This window comes from Spermophilus citellus (assembly GCF_964194105.1).
Source record: "Spermophilus citellus genome assembly, chromosome: 4".
NCBI lineage: Eukaryota > Metazoa > Chordata > Mammalia > Rodentia > Sciuridae > Spermophilus > Spermophilus citellus.
This window is the reverse complement of record NC_138185.1, coordinates 23,840,233-23,857,986: the sequence shown is the minus strand read 5'-3', so window position 1 is coordinate 23,857,986 and position 17,754 is coordinate 23,840,233. Positions and strand designations below refer to the sequence as shown.

At 39.6% G+C, this 17,754-nt stretch overlaps 1 protein-coding gene across 11 annotated transcripts in view; it reads left to right on the top strand.

Annotated features, from left to right (window-relative positions):
* The window catches only part of ITCH (itchy E3 ubiquitin protein ligase), a 212,757-nt gene that overhangs the window by 78,680 nt on the left and 116,323 nt on the right, over positions 1-17,754 (top strand). For 6 of the 11 annotated variants that reach the window (XM_081292449.1, XM_081292445.1, XM_081292447.1 and 3 more), the window contains one exon: positions 7,592-7,668. The exons of 2 other annotated variants lie outside the window; for them this stretch is intronic. The gene's annotated coding sequence lies outside the window, so the exon portion shown is untranslated. Of the gene's footprint in view, positions 1-3,669; positions 3,778-3,850; positions 3,922-7,591; positions 7,669-17,754 lie in introns of those variants that run through there. 3 more of the 11 variants (XM_081292441.1, XM_081292450.1, XM_081292442.1) reach the window with 3 other exon arrangements.

Sequence of the window (17,754 nt, the reverse complement as noted above, 5' to 3'; positions counted from 1 at the left end):
AGAGTGAGAGAAAGAGAGAAAGGAAGGAAAGAAAGAAATTAATTCTGGGGAAGGCTGGAAATAGCTTACTAGATCATGCCTAGTAAGCTTGAGATGCTAGGTTTATTCCCCAGTAGTTGGGGTGGGGCAATAATTCTAGGAGTGATGCCTGGCAATCCGTACAAGTTTTCTAAGTGATTCTGATGCATTTAAAGTCTGAGGATCTTCGGCATGTAGTAGAAGGATATAAGCAAAAATAACTGAAAATGGGAGCAGACCTCGGATCAGCAAGCTGTCTTTTTTAAGCAGTGGTGGAATGACATATGGCACATTTTCAAGGGAGAAAATGGTGACTGGTTACAAGAGGGGTCTGTGTTTTATAGGTTACAATGAGGATGACTTAATCATTGCAGACTTCAACAGAACATGTTGGTTTGGGACGTCATAAAACAGGCTGTAAAAGTCTGAAACCCATTTTTTCTGGGAAAGGATGAAGAGTCTCGAGCCCAGCGCTCATTGCTTATCTTCTTCCTCCGGGGTTCATTGTCACCCAGAAAAGATTAATGTTTGTCTTCTTCCCAGTGATTGTCATTTTCCATATCTTTCAAAGGAGATGCATTTTTGGAACAAAATTAATATATATATTTAAAGCATATATTTGTCTTTGTAAACTTTTATTGATATATAATGTAAATAGAGAAAAAATGCACAAATAAATATACATCTTGATGAATTTTCACAAAATGAGCATGCCTGGTCACCCAGATCAGGGCAGAGAACAAGCCCTTTTGTGTCTCCTTCCTGGTACTACCTCCCTGCAAAGGATAATCACTGTCCTGACTTCTAACACCTTAATTTTTCCAAATGTTATACAGTAAAAGATATGGAAGATCAAAACCTCCCAAATAGTGTGGCCTAGGAAGAGGGAGTGAGGAAGAAGGCAACACATTGGTAACATTGATCTTTTGCCAATACATTCTTTCCCAGTGACAGGACAATCCCTGGGAAGGAGCTATCCATCAAGTTTAAAATGGCTGTTTCTGGGAGGAAGCTAAAGCATTGATCCTTTCGCAAATAAATCTTTTCCCAGTGATGGTACAATGGGACCTTGAAGAGATAAGCACTGAACACTGACCCCAGACCCTCCATTCTTCCCCAAGTAAAAACACTGCCCATTAAGAACAAATTTCAAGGGCTGGGGATGTGGCTCAAGTGGTAGCGCGCTCGCCTGGCATGAGTGCGGCCCGGGTTCGATCCTCAGCACCACATACCAACAAAGATGTTGTGTCCGCCAATAACTAATAAATAAATAAATATTTAAAAAAAAAAAGAACAAATTTCAAATTCTCACAAGTTATTTCCTGAGTGTCCAAACTGCCACACTCTGTCAATAATTAGGTCACCTTTCAGTGTAACATATATAAGCACAGATTCCTCCTTTGGCCGGTGGCTCATTTTCCATCAGGAAAGTGGGTCCATCAGATGTTGAATAAAGGCTGTGCTGACCCGTGAAGTTTGTGTCCGCCTCGGTCATTTTGTGGTAACATACAATTTTTTAAAATTATAGACAACAAGGAGCTAGTTGGATCTTTGGTTCCTAGTTCTTTGACTGGTTCTCGGACCAGTCCATTTCATTTAGACAGTTTTCTTCTCTAATAGTCATACAGATATTTCATACCTGAAAGGATTGCTACGTTTCCCAAAATTGCCTGGTGACAAGAATCACCGAAGAAAATCCAGATTCCCTTACAGCATAATTTTTTTTAAAAAAAATTTTTAGTTGTAGATGGACACAATATCTTTATTTATTTACTTATTTTTATGAGGCGCTGAGGATTGAACCCAGTGCCTCACACGTGTGAGGCAAGTGCCCGAGCACTGAGCCATAACCCCAGCCCAACAGCATAATTTTTTTTAGTGGTTCTATTAAACCCAAGTTCTCATGCATAGTCAAGTGCTCTACCACTGAGTCACATCCCCAACCCATAGAGCATTTCTTTATTTTTAGTTGTTGATAGAAATTTATTCTATTTATTTATTTTTATGTGGTGCTGAGGATCAAATCCAGTGCCTCATACACCTGCTAGGCAGGTGCTCTACTACTGATACACAACCCCAGCCCTAGAGCATAATGTTTTTAAAAAATGTGTGTGTGTGTGTGTGTGTGTGTGTGTGTGTGTGTGCGCGCGCCCACAGACGGTTTACTAGGGATTGAACCCAGGGGCTCTTTGCTACTGAAATACATTTCTAGTCCTTTTTATTTTTATTTTTTATTTTGAGACAGGGTCTCACTAAATTGCTCAGGCTGGTCTGGAAATTGCAATCCTCATGCCTCAGTTTTCTGAGGAGTTGCTGAGGTTACAGGCATGTGCCACCAAGTCTGGCTTTCTTACAGCATAATTCTTAACAGGACAAATATTGGTTGTGGGTATATAAGAATTATTTATTTTACTCTTTCATGTCTAAAGCACATAAATAGATATATACTATGCTATAAGATTAAAATTTCAGGGAGAGGATGATTAGGAGGAAAATATGTTTAAAAATGCTTCTTGGGGGGGGTGTTGAGAAACATGCCTTAGTGCAGTGATTCTGCTAACGTGGACCTTGGTTAAAAAATGCAAATTCTTGGGTTGGGGTTTATAGCTCAGTTCAATGTTCAATCCAGAACAGCAGGGGGAAGAAAAGCAAGTTCTCAGGGTCTGCTCAGACCAGTGAATCAGAAACTCTGGTGATGGGGACCAGCAATCTATGGTTTAAAAAACTTTCTGGGTGATCCTAATGAGTAGTAAATTTTGAAAACTACTGCCCTATAGAATCTGAATGGGGTAAGGGACCAGGAATATATGATTTTAAAAAGTTCTCCTAAGACATAATGTAGGAAAGAAACATTGACAAGACAGTTTCAAAAGTACTTGAAAAGTGTAAATGACATCACAGATGGTAAAACGTTACTTCCTTAGGAGGAAACAGAATAAACAATAATAGCAAAGGTCACTAATTTCTGAACACTTAGTCGTGCCTCTGAGTTGTACTTGTACAGTTCTATTCTCAGAATCCACAAAGGAGGTTAAGAAGAGCGACTCTGGAAGCCTCTGCCTGTGTTCCTATCCAGGATGCGATTTGGTTTATGGACCTGTAAAATGGAGGTAATAACGGTGTACTTCTCTCACAGGTCTGTTGTGAGGATTACGGGAGGTTGCTCGCTGTTCCGTTCTTTAATACCTGCCATGTTGGCACCAATAAATTGTTATCATCCCTAAGAACACCCTGTTAAAAGGGCGGAGAAAGGTGGATTTTAACCCAATCATATGTGTCTCCGAAGTGTACATTCCTAAGGACTATAATCCAATGTGATCTCAAATTGTGATCCCAGCTGTCAGTAGCATCATCAGACAACTTGTTACAAATGCAAATTATGAAATCCTATTCCAAATCAGAAATTGGGGGTGGGGCCCAGCAATCTAACTTTTAAAATGCCCTTCAGGTGATTCTGATGCACACTAGAGTTTGGACAACACAGGTATAGTCTTTAAAGGTTCTGGTAAGGCAGATGTTAAAAAAAAATAATAATAATCCTGAAGTTGCCGCGAACAGCTCAAGGTCCCTCTCACCTGGAGGTGGGAAAACTTAGTGATTTGGCGCGCAAGGCCTGCTGGGGCTTGTAGTCCAGACCGATTCCGAGGGAAGGCGCCTGCGCACTGGCCGCTAACTTGGTCTAGTCGCTGTGGTCGGGGCTCGGGACCGGCTGCCATCTTAGTCGAAGGGACTGAAGATTCGCCGCCGCCCCAAGTCCCGGTAAACACCCGCGGGCGGACTGGGAGCCGTTCTGGGGACCGGAGGGAGCCTGGTTGAGAGTGCCTGGGGGAAGGAAGGGGAGATGAATGCGGCGCTCAAGCCGGGGCGCCCAAGCGGTGGCTGCTCCTTCCTCTCTCAGAGCCGGTGCCCGTGGGGGGCGCGGGGAGCTTGGGCTGGTGGCCCGGGCTGGGCAGGGGTGGGGGGGGCCAGCCCGACGCCCCGAGAGGCAGTGCCTGGTTGAGGCGCCCGGAGCCCCTCGCCTGGCCGCCTGCAAGTTGTGAGAGGGCCGGGCTGTGTCGGACGTGGGCAGGGTCCGGCCCCGCGCCCCTCTGCCGCGCCCGGGGGCCACTCTCCAGCAGTCTGGCCTACGCGCGGGGCCCGGCTGCAGCGGCCCGCCCGGGCGACGTGGCTCTCTGAGGGGCGGCGGGTGGCCGGGCCCACCTGCCACCTGGCTGGCTTTCCCGAGAGTTTTCCAAGCCCCCTCTCGCAGGGAGAGCCCGACACGGCGGCTGCCTCCCGTTCTCTCTTCCACTCCCCTCTTCTCTCCATTGTCCCCTAGCGCGGTGGTCCCGGCCTGGGCGCCCTCCCTGGCGCCCGCCGCCACGGCGCCGACTTTTGCAGACGTGGAGCTGTCACTGTCCTTCTTCCTGAGAGTGCCCTTTTCTTTGGCAGAGCAAAGAAAAAAGTAGCCGTGAACCATTCGGAGGGTCGAAACTTGATGAGGATATGACTTTTAAGTAGGGAATTAAACTTTTCAGACTTAGTTCCAGGCCGCGACTTAAACAGAAACACAAGGGTCAGTCTGTGCACCCTAGATAGAGCGTGGGCCTAAAGTTAGAGACATATCGGGTGAACTTGCAAAGTACCGGAGATTCACTATTGCCTTGTAAATCAGCTTGTTTTCTTGGCTACTTTCGTATGCAAATCTTGTTACATTTTCTGCCACTCTTCAATGGCTGCAGTAAACTTATTTTGAAGTTGGGGGGGGGATTTTTCTTTGAAAATTAGGGAACACAAGCCAGCCATCTATCATTGCACTTAAGTGGGATTTCCTATATCTATTCCTAATATAATTAGATCCTGAGTATGTAAAGGCAGTGCATTTTCACTCTCAAAATTGGCAAAGAACTTGGTTCTCATTGGAAATAAAGTTCTCATGGGAAATCTGGCGAGAGCCAATGCTATGTAGTCCACAATTTACTCCAGGTGCAGTTATTTCATTTTTCAGATTTAGAAATGAAGGTGGAAATTCTCTTTTGAACAGTGAATGTATGTCCAAAAGGAATTCATTCATCTTCAGCGTACAAATCACAGGGATGTAATATTAAATAACAAGTGCAGAATACTTCTTCATTTTATTTTGTTAAAAGTAATTACTTTATTTGTTTGGAAAAAACACACATCTTTGTACTTACTGGGAGAGAGATAAGCTTGTGATCCCCAGATTTGACCACTAGAATAATTGGAGCTTTTTAAAAGTAGAAGTCCCAGGATCTCATTTCTGATATGATTGGTAGGTTTGGGTTGACTCCTCCCAATTTATTTTAAAAACATGCCTCAGGTAATTTTGATGATCTTGGGAACTACTAAACTGTAGACATACCAAGGACAGCTCAAAAATCTTTGAGACAGAAAAGAAAGTTTCTCGTTCTTTTTGGGGTTTGGCCAGAGGAGGAGGCAAAGCTTGGAGTAGAAGTTCCATTTTAGATGATAAATGGAGTGTGGTAGAGGTGGGGAAAAAGGACAGAGCAGGCAGAGGAAACTCACCTTAATGCTTTAATGTTATGTGCATATTCAGGGGATTTGAGAAAAAGGGTTCTGGGGAAACTGGGATTGGAATGGGGAAAGAGAGCATTTTTGGGACATGAGAACAGAAAAAAAAAAAGGAGGCAACTATATGAACAGTTCTAAGTATAATTCTAAATTTGAATTTCATGTTTTTAGAAATAACAGATTTTTAGACAGGAAAGAGATGTGAATACATGTGTGTTTTAGAAAGATGGCTCTGGTGACAAGAGAAAGGGTAGAAGAATGACTTGTAGAAGTCTAGGTCTTGAGAAGTGGTAAAGCCTGACCTTGGAGGTAGGAATGATCAAGAAGTTGGATTTATTTTTCTTTTTTTAAATTTTATATTTTATTATTTTTATTATTATTATTATTATTTTTAACCATACGATTGAAGTTGGATTTATTTTTCTACCAGTGCAATTGTGTTGCCAAATTTTTGGGTACACACACACACACACACACATACACACGTATTCATCGTATATATATAATTTTTTTTCTGAATAAAGCTCCTTTTTTTTTCTTTCAAAAAACCCATTAGCATGTCTAAATAATATTGACAGGTTCTATATGTTAATAATATCAGAGTGAATTGTTTATAAGCATCTTTGAGAAATTAGAACCAAATTAGGTGTAATTTGGAACAGATTTGGAGTTTGAACTGAAATTTGTGACTATCAACACTATTGATTTAGTCTTGTTAGAAGTGTTTTTCTTCTGGCTCACAGAAACTTTGTATTTGAGTTTTACAGTTGGAAGAGATTATCTACTCCATAGTAGCAAATATATTTTGGTTTATAGGCTAACTGGAAATAGCTTCCAGCAACACTGTGTTAGGGATTCTGGTTGTGTGAGTTCTGTGGGGAAGTGTTGATTGATTAGTGATGCTACCAGAGGACAATTGCCTAATAGGTGATTTATAATGTTAGCTATATTCTATTCTTAGACTGGTGGCAACCTCTTAATTATCTGTTTATTTTTTAAAAAATTACACATTTTGCCTAAGAAAGTTAAGAGTCAGAACTAGAACTAGAACCAGGTTTTGCAACTCTTGGTTTGGTATTCTTCAGTTTATCAAGGTGAATTGTGCTATTAAAGAAATTCTGGAATTATACCAATAAAAAAAGATATTTCTAGTTATGCCTCTTAACTGTTTAGGCAAGAATTTAATGAGGAACTTGGCTCAGATATGAGTTTTGTTATATTCATTCTGGCTTAAGAAATTTGTGTGAGTCCTGATAGGAAATATCTACCTCCCTTCTCCACTTCCTTTCTTGTTCCCCTTTCCTCTCAGTTTTGAGTTTTGGGGATTAGTTTCCTTTAAATGAATTAAGGAAAAGTATTCAAAGTTATTATGTTTCCCCCCCCTGTATTTGTGTTGTTTAGCCAAATTCTGGGCTCATAATAAGCATTCATAAAAGGCATGTTGATTTTTGTGGCTGTGATACTGGCTTTGAGTCAATATAAATCAGCAGGGGGATTTGCAGAGTTGACTTCTAGGCTTCTCTGGTTGGGAAGTTGGCCCTCAGCTAAAAATGTTCAATTGGAAACTATCCTTATAACTAGAAGCAGTTAACTAGAAGCTGTTCTTGTCCCTTTCCAACTTCATTCTAGCAGTACACTGTCCTTGGAAAACTGCTGCCAGCTCAGCTTTTTTGCTTCTTTTCAGAACTGATTATACCCAGATCCTTGGAATGCTTTTTATTTTCCTCCAGATTGCAAAAAATGTTCTTATAGGCAATGACCCTTATAGACGGAATGTGTGTTTATATGGCCATCCTCATTTTGCTGCACATGTCCATTATACCCAGATGGGTATCACCCCATACTGTGTGTGAGTCATTTTCCCCTAACTTGCCCTTTTATCCTTCCTGCTCCATCAAAAATTTCCCCCCCCTTTTTTTTTTTTTTAAAGACCTGTGTGGTGGTGGTGGGGAGAACCTTGTTCTGTGAGATTCACAAGGTCATCACAAATCTGATGTATTTATGGGAGTAACTTGTTAATGGACCCTCCTTCCCCTCTCAGGTAACATGCATTTCACAGTGGCCTTCTGGAGACAACGCCTTAACCCAAAGAAGTGACTCGAACAGTGAGAAATTCAGGTACAGTGACATTCCTGTGAGTGATATTTGGGGACAGGATGGTACAGAGGGCAAGCCCTGGTCATATAACTGCTGTGGGAGATGTGGGGACAGAGCAGTGTTGATGCTGGCTGCATCAGTTGGTTGAAGAAACAAATAGGCAGTTTGCACTTGGATCTGTAACCCAAATCCTTTGCAAGGATAAGCCTGTGAACCGCATCGTCTCTTAATCTGGGTCCTCTGACTTTTCTGTTTTTATCACTCCCTTATATATATATATATATACACACTTTTTCCACTAGTGCTGTTTTATAAATATTTACCTCTGTAAACTTGTCCAGACACGGGCATATGTGTGGTGAAGTAGTGGAGGAATTAAAAAGAAGTCAACATGGTATAGTAGAAACAGTTGAAAGAAAAGATCTGGATTCTCATTTGATTTTGTCACTGACAAGCTGTGTGACTTGGCAATTTATTTAGTCTTGTTCAGCCTCAATTTATTGTCTTTCACACAGATGTATTGCTTCTTACCTTCCATCTTGGCATGGTTGTGAGGGTCAAATAAAGCATATTAAATCTTCAGAAAAGACTATGAATCTACAATTTAAGACATTATTGCTGGGTGGAGTGGCACATGCCTATAATCCCAGAAACTTTCCCTGAGACAGGAGGATTGCAAGTTTGAGGTTAGCCTCAGCAATATTGTGAGACCCTGTCTCAAAATAAAATATAAAGGGCTGGGGATGTAGCTCAGTTTTAGAGTGTCTCAGGGTTCAATCCCTAGTACTGCCCCCCAAAAAAACCCAAAAAATAAACAAAAAAAAGATATTATTTAGATATTGTCTAGATCCATGAGGTGGAAGAAGTGTCGGCAATATTATTGTAAGGAAAGCATGAGGACAAGAGAGATTTCATATTAAAAATGTGAAGAGAGAGAAGAGGAAGACTACTGATTAAGTGGGGGGAGGGGAAGTAGACCATAGAGCCAAACAGTGAAAGAATAGGAGTAAATAGAGTAGGTAGGTGAATTGTTAGGTAAAAAAGCTTAATAGGGAGAGAAAGGCAAATACTATATGATTCAATCATTTCCAAAGGAAATAAAATCACTACCTAAGAGAAATACCTGAGTTCCTAGGTTTGTTGCAGCATTATTCACAATAGCCAAGATAATGGCTATTGTGTCTGTTGACAATGAAGGGACTACCGAAATTGTGGTATGTAAATGATGGAATATTACCTAGTCCTAAAAAAGAAAGAAATCTGGCCATTTGGGACAACATGGGTAAACCTAAAAGACATTATGCTAAGTAAAATAAGCCACAGAAAAGCAAATATATGATCTCACTTATATATGGAATCAAGAAAAGTCAAATTTATAAAAATAGTAGAAGAGTTGTTAGTAGTAGTTAGGTGGGGGAATGGGGAAAATGGGAAGATGTTGGGTTAAAAGGTACAGACTTATAATTATAAATTGAATAAATTTGGGAGACCTAATGTACAGAATGGTAACTAGAATGGATAATAATGTATAATTTCAAATACACATTATGAAATATAAAAGAATAGATTTTAAGCATTCTTTCCATACACACAAAAAAGATAACTGTAGGGATGGGTGTAGTAATTAGCTTGATTGTATCACTTTACATGTTGTATACAGATATCAAAACAAGCTATACAAGATATACCTTGGGAAAAAAAAATATATATACACATACATACATACGTATATTCTATATATCTATCTATCTCTGTCTACCTATCTATATCTATCTATCTATCTATATCCTCCTGTTTCAGCCTCTTGAGTCACTGGGATTACTGTCCTGTGACACCATGCCTGACTAACTTTCATTTCTTCATATATATATAGTTTTTATTTGTTAGTTATGCTTCCAATAAGCTGGGGGTAAAAAAGAAACTTAAAAATATAAGACTCTCTAATATCCAGTGTTTTATACGTGAGAAGTCATGTTATATTAATTTCTGCTTTAAACATTGGCAAGGAAGAGAGTAGTCCCTCATTTGCTGAACCCTAATCTTGAGACTTTTAGTAGACATTGTCCTCATCGCCTTGCTTGACGTACCCATTCATACCTCTGTTCTTGTCTCCACTATAAGCACTAATGTTTGTTATTAATTCACCTGTGTGACCCTTTGTTTTTTTTTTTTTTAAAGAGAGAGTGAGAGAGGAGAGAGAGAGAGAGAGAATTTTTAATATTTATTTTTTAGTTCTCGGCGGACACAACATCTTTGTTGGTATGTGGTGCTGAGGATCGTGAGGATCGAACCCGGGCCGCACGCATGCCAGGCGAGCGCGCTACCGCTTGAGCCACATCCCCAGCCCCAACCCTTTGTTTTATATTTTTGTTAACTAACTATCCTACAAATGCTTGAGACAGAGTAGGGATGTCATATGCTTATCATGGTATCCCATTTGCTATTATTAAATGTATGCTTAATCTGTTTCTTTTGATAATTATGAAGAGAAAGGAAGGAGATGGTGGGGTGATTTGTGAGTGATACTAGAAAGGAAGTGGGTAAGAAGGAAAGCAGTTAAATAAGATGGTAAAAGGAAGAAGTCTTAAAAGATGACAGGTGAAAAGACATGAAAATGAAAATATATGGAGGTCAGAAAAGAGGAAAAGGAATGGTGTTCTCTGCAGCAAAGAAACAAGGTAGCTTTCATAACTTTCATTTCTTTTTGGTACTGGGGATTGAACCCAGAGGCATTTTACCACTGAATTACATCCCCAGCACTTGTTATTTTTTTATTTTGAAACAGAGTATCCGTAAGTTGTTCAGGGCCTTGCTGAATTGCTAAGGCTGGCCTTGAACTTGTGATCCTCCTGTTTCAGCCTCTTGAGTCACTGGGATTACTGTCCTGTGACACCATGCCTGACTAACTTTCATTTCTTTAATGATTTGGTACCTTACAAAAAGTAATGTGCTGGGAAAGATCATTTTCTATATCAAATATCTTTAAAATATTTCTTAAAGTATCGATTTTATCCCAAGTTCACAAAGCAGTTCGTTTTGGAAAGGTATGTGGGGTCTAGTCATGGTAATTTTCATTTCTTAAATTCTGTGATCATGGGCAGTTCACTTAAGTCTCTCTAGGATTCATTTCCTCACTTGTCTGTTGGATGTTTCGAATATGATCTCTCAGGTTCTTTCTGGCTTACTCTGATTATACTTAGTGCCTCATATGCAGATTGACCTTTTTTTCTGGGCTTTGTTGGCAACACAATATAGGACTAGTTTCAGAAATATTATAAGATTTTCTAATATCCAGTGCTTCATAAATGAGAAGCCATGTTTGTCTTAATTTTTTTTTTTCCTGCTTTTGGTACTAGGGACTGAACTCAGAGGCACTCAACTGTTGAGTCACATACCCAGCCCTTTTTTATTTATTTAGAGACAAGGTCTCACTGAGTTGCTTAGCACCTCACTTTTGCTGAGTCTGGCTTTGAACTTGCGATCCTCCTGTCTCAGCTTCCTAAGCCTCTGGGATTACAGATACGTGCCACCGCACTTGGCTCTTTTTATTTTTTATTTTGAGTCAGGGTTTTGCTAAATTGCCCAGGCCAGTCTTGAACTTGTGGTCTTCTTGCTTTAGCCCTATGAGTAGCTGGAATTATAGTCAAGCGCCATCATGCCTTGTTTAGTCTTTTGGTTCTTTGTTTGTATGCATGAGGTACTTGGGATTGCACCCAGGACTGCTCTACTACTGAGTTGCATCACTCCTATCCTTTTAAAAAAAATTTTAAAAATTTGAGGCAGAGGCTCCCTAAATTGCTGAAGCTGGTCTTGAACTTGTGATTTTCCTTCCTCACCCTCCTGAAATGCTGGGATTATAAGTGAGTGCCATAGTACCTGGTTAGTCTTGATTTTTGATCACAGAAAGGATGCTAAAGAATCAATGTGGAGGTTAACGTTGTATATTAGAATTTGATTTTTTTTGTGGGGGGGAAGTACTGGGGAGTGAATTTAGGGGTGCTTAACCACTGAACTACATTTCTACTCCTTTTTATATTTTATTTAGAGATAGAGTCTCACTCAGTTGCTTAAGGCCTTGCAAAGTTGCTAAGACTAGTTTTGAACTTGAGATCCTCCTGTCTCAGCCTCTGGAGCTGCTGGATTATAGGCATGTGCCACCAGGCCCAGCAGAATTAGATAGGTTTTGAATTTTGATTCTACCATGAATTGGCAGTGTGGCATTGCCCAAACTGCTTGTTTGTGCCTTAATTTCCTTATCTGTACATTGGGAATAGTTAAGGCATATATATCCATAGAGATCATGGGTTTCTGCTTGAACAAGGCTTGGCTCACAGAAAACATGAAATGCAAGTTGATAATTGTTGTCATTATTACCACCAACCTTCTTTTCTTAAATTATTATGTTTTCATTCAGTAAGATTATTTAGGGTGAGTATGATAGATTCAAATGTTGACAAGAGCAAGATGAATAATTAGGTCAGTGTTGACAGATTGGTACTTTAAGCTAGAAAATTCATGTTCTTTCAAAGGGTTAGCTGTTAAAGCAAATTTGACACACTTTTTTAAAAAATATTTTTTAGTTGTAGATGGATGAAAACAATACCTTTATTTATTTATTTAATTTTATGTGGTGCTGAGGATCAACCCCAGTTCCTCACATGGGCTAGGCGAGCACTTTACCACTGAGCCACAGTCCCAGCCCTGGCACACTGTTTTTTTTTTTTTTTTTTAATTAATTAATTAATTTTATAGTACTAGGGATTGAATGCAGGGATGCACTATCACTGAGTTAAACCCCCAACCCTATCCATTTTTTATTCTAAGACAGAGCCTTGCCAAGTTGTCCAGGCTGGCTTCAAATTTATAATTATCCTGCCTCAGCCTCCTAAGTAGCTGGAAATGTATGTGCCCAGCTGGCTTACTATTTTTTTGTTAATTGAAGCAAAATTTATTCTTACCACAAAAAATAAGTATATGAGGTTATATATATTATTTAGCTCAGCTTACTACAATGTACATATTTCAAAACATGTTGTACATGACATATTCTTTTTATCAATTAAAAGTAAATTAAAAATTATTTAAGGTTTTAGGTATATATCTACACTATATTTGTCATAAAAAATAGAAAGTTTTCAAAAGGTTAAATAAGGAAATTGATATAAAATTAACAAAATTGCCTGTTTTTTTTTTATTGGGGCAGTTACAGGGGATTGAACTCAGGGGCACTCAACCACTGAGCCTACATCCCTAGCCCTGGTTTTTTTTTTTTTTTTTTTTTTTTTTGGTTCTGGGGATTGAACCCAGGGCCTTGTGCATGCAAGGCAAGCACTTTACCAACTGAGCTATATCCCCAGCCAAAATTCCCTGTTTTAAAGTGCATAATTCACTTGAGTCACTCTTATCCTGGGGGGATGTGTGGAATGAATGTAGCCTGAACATCTTAACTTACCAGTTTTTACTTTTATTTGGTTTTCAGTTTTCCAGCATGAGCTTTTCATATCTTACATTCATCTTAATTTTTTTTCTAAAGAGAATCTGGATATTCTGAGTTTATAAGAAATCTTTATTTTTAAATGTTGGCAACTTATGAATTCATAGTATAAACACTGTGGGCCAAACAAATCACTACTGTGGGCAGAATTTGTCTTGTGGGTTACCATTTTTTAACCTCTGATCTGGGACTTGACTTTCTGCAGTATAACCCATGTTCTCTGCCCTCTGGGAAGAAAGTCCTTACCCACATAAAGATTTAAAATAGTTGAAGCAATACCTCAAAGCAGTCGAGTGCTGAATGAGGCCTAAATAGAATAATTGTTAAGGCATAGAGAAAGGAACTTATTTATGATTTGGATTTAGAATGTGCAGTTGTGCAGAGGCAGGAATGGACTTGAGGTAGGAGATTAAGAGGATTTGTGTGGTCCTGGTAATAGGAGAAAGCTTAGAAAAGCTAAGAATTTTTGTTGTTGTTGCTGTTGTTGTTTTTATTTTTGTGGTACCAGGAATGAACTCAGGGCCTCACACATGCTAGGCAAGCATTCTACCACTGAGCTACATCCCCAACCCTTAAAGACAGTCTTATTTTGGGATGAACTTGAGACCTATTGACTGAGAGGATAAAATGTTATTTTATGAAGATTTATTTGGCAAGATTGAGGTCTGTAGTATAGGGCTGGGGAGGTCTAGAGGCTGGGGCAATCTGGCTGCAGAGGTAGCAGTGGGAATGAAAAGAAATGAATAAAAGCTCGTGTTAGAGGCCAACAATTGCCATAGATACAGAGGGCCAGTTTTGAAGTTTTCCTCCTACTCTCTCCTGTAAAAACTAGGATGTGTGAAGACAATACTTTGTAAGGGCTATCCCTCTTTTCATGTTTTGGATCTTTTTAAAATTTGTTTTTCCTCAGTGCTAGGGATTAAACCCATAGCCTTACATGTGCTAGTGAAAACTTGTCATTCTGTCACTAAACCATATGCCCAGTCCCCATATTTTGGATCCTGCATCATCCCTCTTAGCTCCAGCACCCTTCTTAATGATGGATCTCATATATATTATGATTTCCCATCTTATACAAGTAGAAGAGAAAGAAAAGGAAAAACTAAAGTAGTTCAACTTCAACTGCTTATCCCCTTCCTTTCTCCCTTCCCTCCCCTCCCCTCCACTTCCTTCCCTTCCTCTTTCTTTCCTTCCTTCCCAGGACTGGGGATCTCACTTAGGGTGTTCACCATTGAGCTACATCCCCAGCTCTTTTTATTTTGAAATGGGGACTCACTAAGTTACTTACCCAGGCAGACCTCTCGAATTTGTGATCCTCCTGCCTCAGGCTTCAAGTAGCTGGGATTACAGGTATGTGCTACCATGCCTGACTACTTATCACATTTCTAGCTTGGGGTTTTAGTGATCTCAGTTACTTTCTGATAAATTTCATTAGGCTTTAGTTTGTACATGGAATTTTTGTATTTACTAAGATTTGGAAACAAATGCTTCACTGTTGGAAACGATATAGAAATTTGACACAATAATTTATAATTCAGAATGTTTAAAGTAACTGATAAATGTTTGGTTTTTTTTTTTTTGAGAGAGAGAGAGAGAATTTTTTTAATATTTATTTTTTAGTTTTCGGCGGACACAACATCTTTGTATGTGGTGCTGAGGATCGAACCTGGGCCGCACGCATGCCAGGCGAGCGCTCTACCGCTTGAGCCACATCCCCAGCCCCTGAAAAATGTTGTAGAAAGGTAGAATATGTTTATTCTGTATAGTCTGAGAGTAATTTTTAGGATTTTATTTTCACCAGGTTTTTTTTGTTCTGTTTATACTTTCTCATGAAATTTTTCTTGATGTATACAGGGAAATTATTCTTTATTCTTGATTAAAATGCAAAATGTTAACTGGGTGTGATAACACATACTTGTAATCCCAGCTGTCTGGGAGGGTGAGGCAGGAGGATTGTAAACTTGAGGCCGCCTTGACTATTTAGTGAAAACCTGTCTCAAAATAAAGAAGGGCTGGGGATGTAGCTCAGTGGTAAAGTGACCCTGGATTCTGTTCCCAGTACTGGAAAACAGGCAAAACAACTGAGTTTCTAAAAAGTATACAAAGTTGCTGCTGTCATAGGGATGTAACAGTAGGGTCAAATGAACTACATCTTAGTTTCATTTGATGAAGAAAGCTCTGTGTGTGTGTGTGTGTGTGTGTGTGTGTGTGTGTGTGTGTGTAAGTATGGCCTAACCTAGTTTTTGGAGTTCATTTGTTCTGAAAATGAAAAGGAGTTTTAGGTGGTTCATTTAATTATAGCTCTGCTTTGGAAATGGAAGGGAAAGAAGCATGGGAGAAAAATTAGCTGTGTTTGATTTTGTAGAAAGTCAGTAGTCAAAGGGAAATACTAGATTATTTTTATTCTGTTCTTGAATTTTTTAGAAGAAAAAAGCTATATTATGTTGCCCCCCCCCTTTTTTTTCCCAGTGCTGGGGATTGAAGCTAGGTTTCATGCATGCTAGACAAGCACTCCACCACTGATCCAGATCCCCAGTTCTATCCTGTATATATTGAAATATGCAGAACCTTGCTCTGCTGCTTTTAATTGTCCACAGTATTGCTGACATTTATCTAATGTCTTGAACCCAGGGCCTTGTGCATGCAAGGCAAGCACTCTAACAACTGAGCTATATCCCCAGCTCCTTTCCCTATTTTTTTTAAAATATTTATTTATTTATGTTTTAGTTTTTGGCGGACACAACATCTTTGTTTGTATGTGGTGCTGGGGATCGAACCTGGGCCGCACGCATGCTAGGCGGTCGCGCTACCACTTGAGCCCCATCCCCAGCCCCTATTTTTTTTTTTAATATTTATTTTTTAGTTGTAGTTGAACACCAAACCTTCATTTTATTTATTTATTTTTATATGGTGCTGAGGATCAAACCCAGCACCTCACACATGCCAGGTGAGTGCTCTACTGCTGAACCACAACCTCAGCCCTCCTTTCTCTATTTTTTTATTCCTTTATTTCATTTTGCTGAAATTTAGGGAGGGAACAGATGTGGAGTGAATATGTTCTGCTCAGTTGGTTGATTTTACTATATAAATTGATGTTTTTATTTCTAAGGGACAGAAAATTATGAAGATATCTGGCCTAATTCGTATTGTTTTTCATGGTTAAAATATATGTAACAGCCTGATATGATGGCACATGCCTGATATTCTAGTTACTAGGCAGGCTGAGGCAGGAGGCTAGAAATTTCAATGCTAGTCTGAGCAACTTAGTGAGATCTTGTCTCAAAAATTAAAAAAAAAAAAAAAAAAGGGGGAGTGAGGATACAGCTCAGTAGTAGAGCACTGGGTTCAATTCTCAGTATTGAAATACACACACACACACACACACACACACACACACACACCCACACCCACATGCAAAATGTAAAATTTACCATTTTAACCTTTTATGCCCCCTATGCTGCTGGGAATCAGAGCCAGAGCCTTGTGCATGCTAAATATATGCTCTGCCATCTACCACTGAGCTGCAGCCCCACCCTTAACCATTTTCATTTAAAAAAAAATTTTTTTTTTTTTTTTTTTTTTTTGGTGGTTCTGGGCATCGAACTCAGGGTGCTTTAACACTGAGCTTCATCCCGGCCCCTGTTTTATCTTGTTATTTATGTATTCATTTATTGGTAACGGGGAATGAATCTAGGGGCCCTTTACCACTGAATATATCCCCAGCCCTTTTCATTTTTTATTTTGAAATAGGTGCTCACTAAGTTGCTGAAGGCCTCACTAATTTACTGAGATTGGCCTAGAACTTTCAGTTCTTCTGCCTCAGCCTCCCAAATTGCTGGAATTGTGGGCTTGGGCCATTGCACCCTGCTGTTCTTTAAATTTTATGATAAGGTCTTGCTTAGTTCCCAAAGCTGGCCTTGAACTTGTAATTCTCCTGCCTTAGCCTCCTGAGTAGGTAGGAATACAGACATGTGACAGGATGCCTGCACCATTTTTAAGCTTTTTAGTTCAGTGATGGTAAGTATATTTACCACCAGCCTTCTGCAGAACTTTTTCATTATCTGACTGAAACTCTGTACCCATTGAACAATCCCCCATTTTCCTTCAAGCCTTTGGAAACCACTGTTCTGTTTTCGCTTTCTGTGAATCAACTCTTTCAGGTACCCCACATATAAATGGAATCATACAATATTTGTCCTTTTGTGTTGGGCCTTATTTTGCTTTATCTGTCTAGCAATTGATGGACATTTGGTTTAGTCCTACCTTTTAGCTATCGTGAACAATGCTGCTATGAACATTGGTATACGGACAACTCTTTTAGTTGTCCCTTTTTTTTTTTTTTCCTTCTCAGGGCCTCATGCTTGACCTGCAAGTACATTGCTACTCAACTACATTTCCACCCATTTTTATTTTTTTTTATTTATTTATTTTAAGAGAGGAGAGAGAGAGAGAGAGAGAGAGAGAGAGAGAGAGAGAGAGAGAGAGAGAATTTTTTAATATTTATTTTTCAGTTTTCGGTGGACACAACATCTTTATTTTATTTTTCTGTGGTGCTGGGGATCGAACCCAGCGCCCTGCGCATGCCAGGCGATCGCGATACCACTTGAACCACA